The sequence below is a fragment of the Papaver somniferum genome, unplaced genomic scaffold (assembly GCF_003573695.1).
Source record: "Papaver somniferum cultivar HN1 unplaced genomic scaffold, ASM357369v1 unplaced-scaffold_19, whole genome shotgun sequence".
In the NCBI taxonomy this organism is placed as follows: domain Eukaryota; kingdom Viridiplantae; phylum Streptophyta; class Magnoliopsida; order Ranunculales; family Papaveraceae; genus Papaver; species Papaver somniferum.
Window position 1 is genome coordinate 10,180,022 of NW_020628818.1, and position 15,187 is coordinate 10,195,208.

A 15,187-nucleotide genomic window follows, 5' to 3' on the forward strand; every position below is an offset into this window, starting at 1 on the left:
ATTTTATATCTCTGTTTCACAATGTAATTAAACGAAAATGACATCTCCTTTCCAGGTGACTTTTATATCCGCAATAGTGGCAAACGTAAGGAATGTTCTTACATCGATCTGTATGTGCTGAATCTGGAGGTTGATATACATTGCTCTTTCGAACTTTAACTGCCGGTGAAGGTATTTCACTTTTTCCATAAGTGGAAACCTTTTGTTAAGAATAATACTAGCCTTGACAAATTTTACCTCTTTGCTAATACTTGGATCATTTATTCCCTATAGCCCAATCCTCGTGTATCACGATGATTTTTACTTTCTCCTAGAAAATTGGTTAATTTGCTTGAACTAGTATTGAACTTTTTCAAGTCATCTTCCAACATCTTGATTTTATCAAGAGTAGCAACAAAATCAGTCTCAAGGCGTATTTCTCGAGTGAGATAAGCGCTTTCTCTGTCATCAAAACGTGTTTGCTGGGAGTTAATCCTTGCTTCAGTTTCTGCAAGTTTCTCTTCCAACAAGAAGTATTTTTGATAAACATTATCACATTCAAGTGACTTTCTACTCAGGTTTTCCTCGGAATCTTTGAGGATCGATTCGCAAGAGAGATTCCAACTATAAATACCTCCGTAAATCCTTTTCAATTTCTTGTTTTCTCGACAGAGAGGAGTCATAAGAGGTGTGGCATAAGAAGTTGTAATATTCTTTATTTTCAACGAATCCAAAAACTTAACATACACTGAGACTTCCTCATCAACATCTATATCAATATTTGAATCACCTTCATCAGAAAATTCATCCAACTGTTCTTCTAGGCGTGTTTCCCAATCAACAGTTTTTACATTCAGAGAATGTTTAGATATTGACTTAGATGTGACAGTTCTCTCAGGTGAATTCAATCTTTGAAAATCATCTGGTAATTCCTGACCTGATACGTTATTAGAGATAGACTCGTCCATAATAATCATATTGATACAAACGCTGACTTATGAGGTCTTTAACGTGTTTGCCTGCTCTGATACCAAATGAAAAACCGGGGGTCTAACAACCACACCCAATATTTCGTCCGGCATCTGAATAGACAAACTCCAATATAGTTTCAAGAAAATCAACTAGACAGTCAGAATCAATCTAGAGAAAAGTTTATCAACGAGTTTTATATCTATGTTTCACAATGTAATCAGCAAATCAAACAGATAGAAATCCGCGAGCCTGGTTATCATGTGAAACAATTTAAATGGTAACAAAGACAAATGTTCAAGTTTCAATCAATTTATATCAACAACCAAAGGTTAGATTATCTAATTGATTGATCTTAACGCACAACCTGCGATATTTCTGTTATATAACAAAATATAATGCGGAAAAGAAATAATACAAACACCAGAATTTTGTTAATGAGGAAAATCGCAAATGCAGAAAACCCCCGGGACCTAGTCCAGCTTTAAACACTATACTGTATTAATCCGCTACAGACACTAGCCTACTACCAATGAACTTGGGACTGGAATGTAGTTGAACCCTAATGATAAACACATTTTTGTGTCTGAATTGTCCTCAGTGTCTCTATTGCTAGTGCTTGATTCTGTACTTATTATGGTGTTCTTATATTTGTGTAGGTGTTTTTGGAGAAATACACTTGTGTGGAGAAAGTTGCTCAAAAAGTGTTATTTGGACCCCTGGAGGACATTTGCTATCCGGACCCCAGACTTGTCTAAGGGGCACCCAAGGTTGTGCGTAGCCCAAATTCATCCTCAGCACCCAAATTTGTCCTCAACACCCATTTTCTATCGGCACCCCCACTCTGGTTAGGGGGCCACCCTTCTTCTTCGTTTGAAAAGAGAAAAATTGGCGAGAAAAAACTCTTTTCACCTGCGTAAGTTCTGAGATTTTCTGGGAACGATTATGCAACAGATTCTCGTGAATCTGTTCGTTGGTATTGATTGGATATGACCTGTTTCAGTCAAACAGGAATGGTACACTAATTTGAATCGATAAAAATGGAGGAGGAAAGCACGTGGAGGATAAAACAGGGGTGAAGATATCTCGGGTTTACTATATTCTTCTCCGTGCTATTTGGGAGATGGCGTGTGTCTGAAGCTTCTGTAACACCATCTGATACGTGTATTAGTTGATTTTGGAAAGTTTTAAACACAACATACGTGTGAAGGATCAACAAAAAGAAATAATCCCGTGAAAATATGTTTTATTCATTACGGAGATATATGGAGTTATGGTGAGGATTTCTTGTGCCTGAGAAGTATAAAAAGGTTGATGTGGTTCATAGAAGGGTTACAGAGTGATTGGGGGAGAGACCAGAGCAAAGAAACGTGAGTTTGAGAGAATTGCTGCTGCTGCCATTGAAGAAGATACGAAGAACATAAGACCACAAGGAGCAGTCATAATTGCTATAGTGATTGCGACACATATCTGACAGTCGTACAAGCTACAATGACAACGACAGTTTCCTTTTATCATTCTCTGTAACAGTGTTTTGCAACAATTAAAAACGTTGCAAACACCCGATTTTCATTATTTTCTCACCATTTCATCTTTGTAAACAATTTTTGAAGCAATGAACAAATATTTTGAGCGTGTTTACACAATGATGAGCTAAACCCATCCTCTGGGGAGAAGGAGGAAGCTATTTCACCAATGATAAGTGGTAATCTCTAACTTATGCAATTATTATATCATTATTTTCCTAGATAAATAAATTGATAAAATGGTTTTTGTTAAACAATTGTCATTTCAATTGATGGAGCATGCTAGCCTAGGGTCTTGATGTCCCATACTTTCGATCCACAATTCTTATTTCTAAAAAATCAACTATTGCAATATTAAGAATCAATTTGAATGCATGATTTGCAAGATTATAATTAGAGAATATAAATCATTTTGATATTGGTAAATAGTGGATTTCATAGCCCCAGTCTTCTCCATATTTTTCATATCACTTTTATTTAAGTTTGCTATATTTTTAGTCTTAAAAATTAAATCTAAAATCTATTGCGTTCACAAGTCTCAACGAACTTAATACTACAACTCAATTTGAAATCACATCAATTTTTGGCGCCGCCGATGCGGACTTGTCTTTAGGCTAGGGTTTTTAGATTTTTTTTTTTTTTTAGGTTTTTATTTGTTTTTCATTTTTATTGTATTTGTTCTTCTTTACGTTTCTGGGTTTTTGTCTTTTCCTTACAGATTTTGGAATTTGGAGCGAAAGAAAAGTTTGCCAAAGCTTTTGGTGATACTTAAAGATTTGGAGTAAAAGCAAAGCGAAAGGAGCGAAAGAAAAGGAGAATAAAAATTAATTAAAAAAAAAGAGAGGGAGGAATTTTTTTTATTTTTTTTTTAGAATTTCTTTTAGATTATATTTTTCTTTTGCACTTTATTTTTGGACTTTGGACTGTGGACTTTGGGACTTTATTTTTTTTAAACTCTACGGAAGGGTAGTTTAAATATAAACGGTTTGAAGAGAAGGACGGCGATTACGATATCGCCTCGGCCCCTCGGGTTTGTACATGATATAGGAGTCGTGGCCCGAGTTGACTTCAGCGTTTCATCCCCCGTCTGATATGGGAGGTAAGTTTATCGAAACACTCGAGAATCTCCTGTCAGCGAGTTACTGTATTCCTTCGTTTGCATATATGCTAAGGATTTGAAAACGGCTGCTTTAATTTCCTAGTAAAGGGCAAGGATTGGCCATACAAGATAAGGGTTCGGATTTCATCACCGTTCCCTTCTTGACCGCTTTAGGAAAACGAAACGAAACGCGAACCTAAGCCTAAAATTTGACTAGAATGGGACCTATAGGGTAACTATCTTAATAGGAAAGTCATTCGAAAAATATTGTTTACTCTTTTAAGCATGCTTCAAAGTTCATGATGGTTTTTGCGAGTTGAATACGCCGCCTTGTAACGCCGGTGAGGCCTTGCGGTATCAAATCTCCATTGAGATTCCCTCGTCTCGATTCAACTTACTTAAACTCGGATTGATTCCAGAGGGGTTTGCTTAAATTGTAACGAATTCCCTTTCTAAGTATTAGAAGTTGGTCTAGAAACAATCTAAGTGGAGCCATCATGCTTTTTGTTTGCTAGAAATCTTTAGGTTTGCTTTGGTGGAGTCAGCCTGCTTTGTGTTTGCATAGAACTTCCCTTCCTTGTAGGATTTCTTTCTTTTTCTTTTGTTTTTCTAGTGTATTCCCAAGGTTATTAAAGAGCGGGCTTGGAAAAGAAACACTCTAGGTCGTTTGATTAGTGATAAGCCTAGTAGTTCTTCTTGTGAAGGCGGGGAGCTCGAAGACTCTTATTTTGAGAGCCCTGTTTTTGGAAACTTCAGTTTTGAGAATCTGTCTCTTCGTGAGGAAAATACCCCTAGTACTTCAGCTGTGCCAGCGATGGCAACTTTGAAAGATTACATGTTCCCAACTAGGTCCACCCGAGCTTCGTGCATTAAATTGCCAGCCACTACGGCTAATTTCAAAATAAAACCTAGTATTCTGCAGATGATCCATATATTCTTAGGAAAAGATGATGAGAACCCTTATTTTCATATTAGGGACTTTGAGGAAATTTGTGGGACAATTAGAATAAAAGACTTTACTGATGAAGTCTTGAAACTTAAGATGTTTCCCTTTTCCTTGATAGATAAAGCCAAGACCTGGATGAACAACCTACCATCTGAATCCATTGAAACATGGCAGGAACTTATTACTGCTTTCTATATGAAATTCTAACCTAAGCATAAAACTGCGTCTGTTAGGCAGAAAATTAGTGCTAGTGTGCAACAAGAGGGAGAGTCTCTTTATAGGTTCTTAGAGAGATTCAATGATCTCCTATACCAGTGTCCTCACCATAGATTTGATAAGATGAAACTCGTAGAGATTATTTATGATGGTTTAGACTATTCAACCAAAGCCATGGTTGAGTCTATGTGCGCTGGTGAGTTCACTAGTAAAAGTGCTAATGATGCTTTCACCTTCTTAGGAGTTGTCGCTGAAAAATCCCAACAGTGGGAGTCTTGTGTTGAACCCCCAAAAGACTCTTGGTCAATAAAAGTAGCACCAATGTGGTAGATACAAGCTTCGGGTCTGATGCTAAGTTTGCTGCTTTGTCTAGAAGGTTAGAATCTTTGGAATTGAATCATCCTAAACATAGGTCTCTTGTTGAACCTGATGATAGGTTTAGAGCCTCTCAAGTGTCTAGTTGTGGAGTAGAACCTAATAACTCGTTTTGGGAAGGTCAGGTTAGTGAAGAGCAATCCCATGTTGTCTATAACAATGCTAGGTTTGAGAATCGTCAGAAGTTTAACACATACTCAGAGACTTACAACCATGGTTGGAGAAACCATCCTAATTTTTCTTGGTCAAAGGGTCAGAATTAAGGACAGTCTAATAATTCTCAGCCTCCCCCAGGTTTTGGTTATGCTAGGAATTCTTCAGGTCAACCCCAGTTTCAGAATGAGAAAAAGATCTCCACCTTAGAAGAAACCCTTACTATGTTAGCAAAGAACCATAAGATGTTATCAAAGAACCACTGTGGTTTTCAAGAAGAAACCAGGCAGAATTTTAAGAATAATTCTCAGTCTCTTGATAACTTAGAACTTCAAGTCGGCCAAATAGCTAAGTTTCTTAGTGAAAGAGAAGATGGAAGAGAAATCGTACAATCATGTGAATTCTATAACAACCCTTAGGAGTGGGAAGAAAGTTGACAATAAGGTTTCCATGCCTGATAGTGAACATGCTGTAGTTCACCCTGCTGAGCCAGAAAATAAGGAGACTGATAGAGTCTCCAAAGAGACCAATGAGGGTCATGATGAGCCCGACTTTGTTCCCAAAGCCCCGTTCCCCCAGCTGCCAGTTCCAACTAAGAGGGAGTCCGAATTTAATGATATATTGGAGGTTTTTAAGCAGGTTACTATCAACCTCCCCTTTTAAGATGCGATTAAGCAGATTCCCGCTTATGCCATGTTTCTTAAGGATATGTGTATGCGAAAGAGAAAACTTAGTGTCCAGAAGAAAGCCTTCCTAGATAGTCATGTGAGTTCTATTATTCAGAATACCACTACTCCTAAGTAGAAAGACCCAGGGTCCCCTACTATTTCTTGCACAATAGGTAAACACCGTGTCGAGAAAGCTTTGCTTGACTTAGGATTAGGAGCCAGTGTGAACTTACTGCCATACCATGTGTACCTTAAGCTAGGACTTGGTGAGATGAAACCTACCCAGATGACACTTCAGTTAGCTCATAGGTCCGTTAAAATTCCTCGTGGTGTGATCGAGGACGTTCTTATTGAGGTCGACAAGTTTATTTATCCAGTGGATTTTGTTATCCTAGATACCCAACCTGTCCCTGACCCAGAGAACCAAATACCAGTGATTTTATGTCGCCCGTTTTTAGCTACATCCAATGCGATCATTAACTGTCGAAATGGTATTATGAATTTGTCTTTTGGTAATATGACTATTGAGCTGAACATTTTTAATATCAGTAAGCTACCCTTTGAACTAGATGACTCGAACATAGAAGAGGTGAAATGATAGGAACATTAGTCGAGGAGTCATTACGAAATACTTTGTTAGAAGATCCATTAGAGAAATGCCTATCCCACTTTGGGATTTATTTTGATGATGACGATGTGATTAATGAGGTGAATGCTTTGTTAGATTCAACCCCTTTGATAGACACTAGTAATGGCTGGAAACCTAAGATCGAACCTCTACCCGTTTCTGAATCTTCCCTAGATCCTTCGTTAGAAAAGCCTCCTAAGTTGGACCCTAAACCATTACCATATTCCCTGAAGTATGTGTTTTTAGGCACATCTGAAACTTTACCTGCGATTATAGCATCCGACTTGGATAGTGATCAGGAAAGTAGGCTAGTGACTGTCCTTCAGAATAACAAGGAAGCTTTAGGGTGGACCATAGCAGACATTTAGGGTATAAGTCCTACTGATTGCATGCATCAGATCTATTTAGAGAGTGACACCAAACCTTCTAGGGAGATGCAACGTCGGCTGAAACCTAATATGAAAGAAGTAGTTCGAACCGAGGTTCTTAAGTTGTTAGATGCAGGAATTATCTAACCCATTTCAGACAGTAAGTGGGTCATCCCCGTTCAGGTTGTTCCCAAGAAATCCGGTATTACTGTAGTCCAGAATGATAACAATGAGTTAATCCCAACCCGGGTGACCACGGGTTGGCGTGTCTGTATTGACTATAGTAAATTGAACAAGGTCACTAGGAAGGACCACTTTCTCCTTCCCTTCATCGACCAAATGCTAGAGAGATTAGATGGACGTAGCCACTATTGCTTTTTAGATGGATACTGCGGTTATAATCAGATTGTCATAGCCCCAGAAGACCAACAGAAAACCACTTTTACCTATCCCTTTGGTACCTTTGCGTATAGACGCATGCCTTTCGGGCTATGTAATTCCCCTGCGACCTTTCAGCGTTGTATGTTGAACATATTTTGTAGAACGATTCTTAGAGGTCTTTATGGATGATTTTTCATTGTTTGGTTCGTCTTTCGATGAGTGCTTGCATCATTTGTCATTAGTTTTGACTAGGTGTAAGGAAAAGAATTTAGTGCTTAATTCGGAGAAATGTCACTTCATGGTTCGTTCAGGAATTGTTCTAGGGCATATCATATTTTCGAAGGGTATAGAGGTAGATAGAGCCAAAGTTTACCTCATTAAAATTATACAGGTCCCAAAAACCGTAAGAGATATTAGGTCATTCTTAGGGCATGCAGGTTTTTATCGTCGATTCATTAAGGATTTTAGCTTAATTTCTAGACCTCTTTGCAATTTGCTTGCAAAATACGTTAAGTTTGTCTTTGATGATGCTTGTTTAAAGGCTTTTGAGAAGCTTAAGAATTTACTCACTACCGCCCCCATAGTCCAGGCACCCAACTGGAACCTACCCTTTGAGATCATGTGTGATGCTTCAGATTATGCTATTGGTGTTGTGCTAGGTCAGCGAGAAAATAAGTTACTTCATGTGATTTACTATGCTAGCAAAACTCTGAATGATGCCCAGTTGAGCTATACCACTAAGGAGAAGGAACTATTAGCTATTGTGTTTTCTTTAGACAAGTTTATATCCTAGCTCTTAGGTTCTAAGGTCATAATCTTTACTAATCATGCTGCTTTGAAGTATCTTCTTTCCAAGAAGGATACGAAACCTAGATTGATTAGATGGATCATATTGTTGCAGGAATTTTCCTTAGACATTAGAGACAAAAAAGGTGCAGAAAATGTAGTAGCAGACCACTTGTCTAGGCTTGTTGTGGATACCCTTAATGATTCTTCTCCTGTTAGGGATAGTTTTCCTGATGAACAACTGTTCTTTGTTACCCAAGCACCTTGGTATGCGAATATAGTGAATTATCTTGTTACTGGTCGAATGCCCCAACATTGGGGTAAACAAGATCGTTCTAGGTTTTTATCCGAGGTGAATCACTTCTTTTGGGATGATCCTTATCTGTTTAAGTATTGTCCAGACCAGATTATTAGGAGATGTATACCTGAGAGTGACAAGTACAGTATTATTTCCTTTTGTCATGATCATGCTTGTGGAGGTCACTTTAGTGCTAAGAAGACTACTGCTAAGATATTGCAGTGTGGATTCTATTGACCTTCATTGTTTAAAGACTCCCATAGTCACTGTGTTACTTGTGAGCGTTGCCAGAAATTAGGAACCATTTCCCGTAGGAACATGATGCCCTTGAACTCTATCTTAGTTGTTGAAGTCTTTGATGTGTGGGGTATTGACTTTATGGGTCCGTTTCCTAATTCTCTTTTGGTAACCTTTACATCCTTGTCACTGTAGACTATGTCTCTAAGTGGATTGAGGCGGTTGCGTGTAAAACCAATGACCATAGGGTTTTGATTGAGTTCTTGAAAAATAATATACTTACACGTTTTGGTACACTGCGAGCTATAATTAGTGATGGAGGGACGCAATTTTGTAATGGACCTTTTAGGCTTTTGATGAAGAAATATGGTATTACCCATAAGGTAGCTACCCCATATCATCCACAGACCAGTAGTCAGGTAGAGGTTTCCAATAGGGAGATAAAGTGTATGTTATAGAAAAAAGTTAATCCTAATCGGAAAGACTGGTCGTCTAGGCTTATTGATGCCTTATGGGATTACCGTACTGCGTTTAAGACCCCCATTGGAATGTCGCCTTATCGGCTTGTGTATGGCAAGGCATGTCATTTACCTGTTGATTTAGAACATAGAGCTTATTGGGCTGTTAAGAAGCTAAAATTTTCACTTGACAAGGCAGGAGCCCATAGGACACTCTATCTCAATGAGTTGGAAGAGATTCGTATAGATGCTTACGATAGTGCGAAGGAGTATAAGAACAAAATGAAACTTGTGCATGATAAAAATATTTTAAGGAAGTCATTTTCTCCAGGTCAAAAAGTTCTTCTGTATGATACCAGCTTGCATCTTTTCCCTGGGAAGTTACGTTCTCGGTGGACGGGTCCTTTTATTGTTCGCACTGTCTTTCCTCATGGAGCTGTTGAGATCGAGACACCGGATGGTATTAGTTATTCGAAGGTTAACGGTCAGAGATTGAAACCCTTTTTAGAGCCCTTTCCTACATGTGATGTTGAGGAGGTCCCTCTGGAGGACCCTGTTTACCCTTGATTGACCATCAAGGCGATTGTATGTTGTATATTAGTTTTTGATTTCTCTCTTCACCCAGGTACTATCTTTCCGACTTCTCTCTTTACTGATTCCTCATGTTACTTTTCTTTTTGGTATTGCTCTTTCATTAGAAACATTGAGGACAATGTTAGATTTAAGTTTGGGGGTGGGGACGAAACTTTTTGTTAGCTTTTAGTTGCAATAAATAAACTCCAGAGCCTAGAAATTTATGCTTATTAAGGTTGGCACTAACCAATCTAAGTGGATGGGAACATCTTGGTTGTAGGAGTTGATGAACCAAGCTGATTAGATGGAAACATCTAATGAGTCTATTCATAAAAGCACAGAGCTCAGGTGTTAGAATTAAAAAAAAAACATGGTAGTTTCGCTATAACTCGTTGAATCCTAATCCCTTCTGTTTTTATTTCTTAAGTGATTTGGTGGGGCACACGACTCAAGTTGTTACCATTGCTAGGGTGATTGAGATTCCAAAAAAAAAAAAAGTTTGAGACCAGACCATCAGACCAACCGAAATAAATTCAATAAAGTCGACCACTGGTGCCCTTGTATATGCCAGTTGTGTTGACCTAGAGTTAGGTTTATCGACCAATGGTCCCCTTGTATATGCCAGTTGTGGTTGATATTAGTCATACCGGTATCTCAGTCCATTAGGATAGGATTATCTTGGCAGAGGCCTTCAGACAGATATGGGAAACACCGTTCACTTTAATCATCTATTTATCCATCTTCTTAATCTTTCCATATGATTGGTTGACTCTGGTTATGATGTCTAGAAACTATCTGCGTAGAGCTCTGTCACTTATATATGAATTTTAGTATGTTGAGTGCAAACTCGTGTACAACAATTCGAATTTCGCATCAGGGTACTTCCTCCTATAGTCAATGATTGTATGCCAACCAAGGAGATTATTTAGTGCCTTCCAAGGTTCTGCGTAGATAGCTAGGGTATGGAGTAAAGGTTTTGCGGGTACACCTCTAGTAAACCCTCCGGAGACAACACTCGCCGCTAGGGCCACCTAGCGGTTTAACGGCTTGTTGCCCGTGCTAAGTGTAGTCATTTTATGATAGATTTGCTCGAGGACTAGCAAATAATAGGTTTGGGGGTATTTGATAGACACATTTTTGTGTCTGAATTGTCCTCAGTGTCTCTATTGCTAGTGCTTGATTCTGTACTTATTATGGTGTTTTTATGTTTGTGTATGTGTTTTTGGAGAAATACACTTGTGTGGAGAAAGTTGCTCAAAAAGTGCTATTTGGACCCCTGGAGGACATTTGCTATCCGGACCCCAGATTTGGCTAAGGGGCACCCAAGGTTATGGGTAGCCCAAATTCATCCTCAGCACCCAAATTTGTCCTCAGCACCCATTTTTTATCGGCACCCCCACTCTGGTTAGGGGGCCACCCTTCTTCTTCGTTTGAAAAGAGGAAAATTGGCGGGAAAAAAATTCTTTTCACCTGCGTAACTTCTGAGATTTTCTGGGAACGATTATGCAACAGATTCTTATGAATCCGTTCGTTGGTATTGGTTGGATATGACATGTTTCGGTCAAACAGGAATGGTAGACTAATTTGAATCGATAAAAATGGAGGAGGAAAGCACGTGGAGGATAAAACAGGGGTGAAGATATCTCAGGTTTACTATATTCTTCTCCGTGCTATTTGGGAGATGGCGTGTGTCTGAAGCTTCTGTAACACCATCTGATACGTGTACTAGTTGATTTTGGAAATTTTTAAACACAACAGACGCGTGAAGGATCAACAAAAGGAAATAATCCCGTGAAAATATGTTTTATTCATTACGGAGATATTTGGAGTTATGGTGAGGATTCTTGTGCCTGCGAAGTATAAAAAGGTTGTTGTGGTTCATAGAAGGGTTATGGAGTGATCGGGGGAGAGACCAGAGCAAAGAAACGTGAGTTTGAGAGAATTGCTGATGCTGCCATTGAAGAAGATACGAAGAACATAAGACCATAAGGAGCAGTCGTAATTTCTACAGTGATTGCGACACATATCTGACAGTCATACAAGCTACAGTGACAACGACAGTTTCCTTTTATCATTCTCTGTAATAGTGTTTTGTAACAATTAAAAACGTTGCAAACACCCGATTTTCATTATTTTCTCTCCATTTCATCTTTGAAAACAATTTTTGAAGAAATGAACAAATATTTTGAGCATGTTTACACAATGATGAGCTAAACCCATCCTCTGGGGAGAAGGAGGAAGCTATTTCACCAATGAAAAGTGGTAATCTCTAACTTATGCAATTATTATATGATTATTTGCCTAGATAAATAAATTGATAAAATGGTTTTTGTTAAACAATTGTCATTTTAATTGATGGAGCATGCTAGCCTAGGGTCTTGATGTCCCATACTTTCGATCTACAATTGTTATTTCTAAAAATTCAACTATTGCAATATTAAGAATCAATTTGAATGCATGATTTGCAAGATTATAATTGGAGAATATAAATCATTTTGATATTGGTAAATAGTGGATTCCACAGCCCCAGTATTCTCCATATTTTTCATATCAATTTTATTTAAGTTTGCTATATTTTTAGTCTTAAAAATTAAATCTAAAATCTATTGCTTTCACAAGTCTCAACGAACTTATTACTACAACTCAATTTGAAATCACATCACTTAATCAATCTCACACTGATTAAAGGTACAATTGTGCTCCTTACGTATCTGATCCCAGCAGGATACTACGCACTTGATTTCCTTAGATTATCTCACCCACAACCAAGAGTTGCTATGACCGAAAGTCGAGGACTTGATAAACAAATCTGTTTCACACAGAAAAGTCTATGGAATAGATAAATCTGTCTGCCACAGAAATACCTACGAGTTTTGTTCCGTCTTTTTATAAATCAAGGTGCACAGGAACCAATTGATAAACCGGACTTATATTCCCGAAGAACAGCCTAGTATTATCAATCACCTCAAAATAATCTTAATCGTATGGTAGCAAAACAAGATATTATGGAATCACAAACGATGAGACGAAGATTTTTGTGACTATTTTTTATCTTGCCTATCGGAGAATCAATCTCGAGCAAATCTTAGAGAAGATAGTACTCAATACGATAGAATAGGCCAAGATCAGAAAACGCAACTACAGATAAAATAGTTGGGTCTGGATTCACAATACCAATGATGTCTTTAAGTCGTTAACCTATTGGGTTTCGTGAAAAACCTAAGTTTAAAGGAGAATCGACTCTAGCTTATGCAACTAGTATCATGCAGGAGGTGTGGGGATTAGGTTTCCCAGGTTCTAAAGTTCTCCTTTATATAGTTTTCAAATCAGGGTTTGCAATCTAAGTTACCTTGGTAACAAAGCATTCAATATTCATCGTTAGATGAAAACCTGATTAGATTCAAGCTAATATCTTTCAACCGTTAGATCGAACTTAGATTGTTAGAAAGAAATATGAAATGTACCTTCATTTAGGTTTGAGTAACCGTACCTAAACGTGTACACCATATTGGCTCAACAGTAGTTAACCATAACTAGTTCAAATGACTCAAATGAAACTTGTTAAAGAGTTCAATTTCTATACTCTCATAGAAGTATACAAGAACACAATTGAAGAAAAATTGGTTTGATTCCCTCGAATCAATTCATGAACATTATAGCCATGGTTTGAAAAGAATGCATTCCTTAATATATATAAATGTATTAGTTCATGAGCCAACCAATTTTAGAAATTTAACCACTCAATTATGCATACGGTTACGCATACTTAAGTAGCCGGTCTGAGTTTGGGTTCGCCAGTATGCAAACGGTAACACATACCTCGATACATTTCCGAAACCCAACAGAAATTTCCGGACCTATAACTAACGCAAGTATGCGTACCGGTATGTGTACTTGGTACACTAAATTTCACAACTACAAGTACGCATACGAGTATGCATACTCTAGTTCCGACCATGGATAACATACATGCAAGAATGCGCACTATGTTTATAATCCAATAGTTCTAAACTCTATTTCAATCATTGAAACTTTCTTAGAGGATGAGAATAGCCGTTTTCACAAACTATTAGCATCAAAGTAATTTTCAAGTTATTGAAATAATCATAACGAAACATTCCAAGTCTACACCAAATGATTGTATCACACAAACCATGTAAGCTGTTACTCGGCAATTTTCACATGATCATCTTTTGAATTTCGTCAAGAATATAAGATGAACTTGGTTGAAGCGAAAGCTTACCAACACATATTTCGAGAAATATGTATGCGAGTTAATCTCAGCTCGAAATCTAAAATGTGTAATGGACAACTATATAGTAATATGACTTTTGTATCAATATAGGAGATATAGTAGAAATAGACTTTCCAAGTGATATATGAGTTTTAGTCTCCACATACCTTTTGTTGGTGAAGTTCCACAAGATCTCCTTAGTAGTTCTTCGTCTTCAACTGATGAACATCGTGAAGTTTTATGCTCGACTACACAATATATATCCTAGTACGAGACATCACTATAAGTAGACTAGAAATCAAGACTTATAGTTTTGATCACTAACATTGACAAACAATCTTGAGATAGCAACACTTGCGAGTTCGACCGAGCAGTGCTCTAACAATCTCCCCCTTTGTCAATTTTAGTGACAAAACTATCAATACATATGGATTACAAAATAAATAAACTTTGTAGCTTCTCATCCAAATGCTTGATCTTCTTGGTTCTTCAACATTACTCGAAATCTTCGTCACTTCCAAGTACTCCAATGATTCCAAATGTTTCCAACTCAGCATCATAGTTGTTGAAGATCCGTAGCTATAACAATGAGAAAAACGTTGCTCTCGATCCTTGTTATACAGTGTCATAGTATCATTACACAACATCAAAGTTCAATTATATCACAACTTTGACAACAATACTATGGTGATGTGTATCACTCCCTCTTAGTCAAAACTTCTTCTCACAATGAAAACCACTTCCCTTTACATAATGATCTGTAAACCATATGTATTTGTAGTGTGAACTACACATTAATTCTCCCCCTTTTTGTCAATATAAATTGGCAAAGGTACGAAAACTAGTGGTATCCTCATGAAATTTTGATAGAGATAGTTCATGACCAAAAGATAACAACATACCAACTTTTTTGATGATTTCACATAGTCGAAACCTAGTGTATTCATCCAGGAGTTTATAAAGATACAAGATAGCTCCTACAATATTCCACAGCCGCACTCCCCTCAAAGATTTGGAAATTAAGCAAAAGTTCAATTAAGAAATCTCCCCCATAAAATTTCATTCCCGAAAGAACAATAAGGTTTTTAAAAGAAAAGAAGGATTTCTTTGGACATTAACAAATCACATGAAACATGAATTTGTATCCAAAAATCTTAATTGAATTAACCACAAGGAAAATGATCAATTCAATTGGTCATGCTCAACATAAGAGAACTTACGGAGAAACACAGTACATACACAAAGATGTGGATCAGGGAAAGACCAATACGACGGAATAATCAATGACTCATT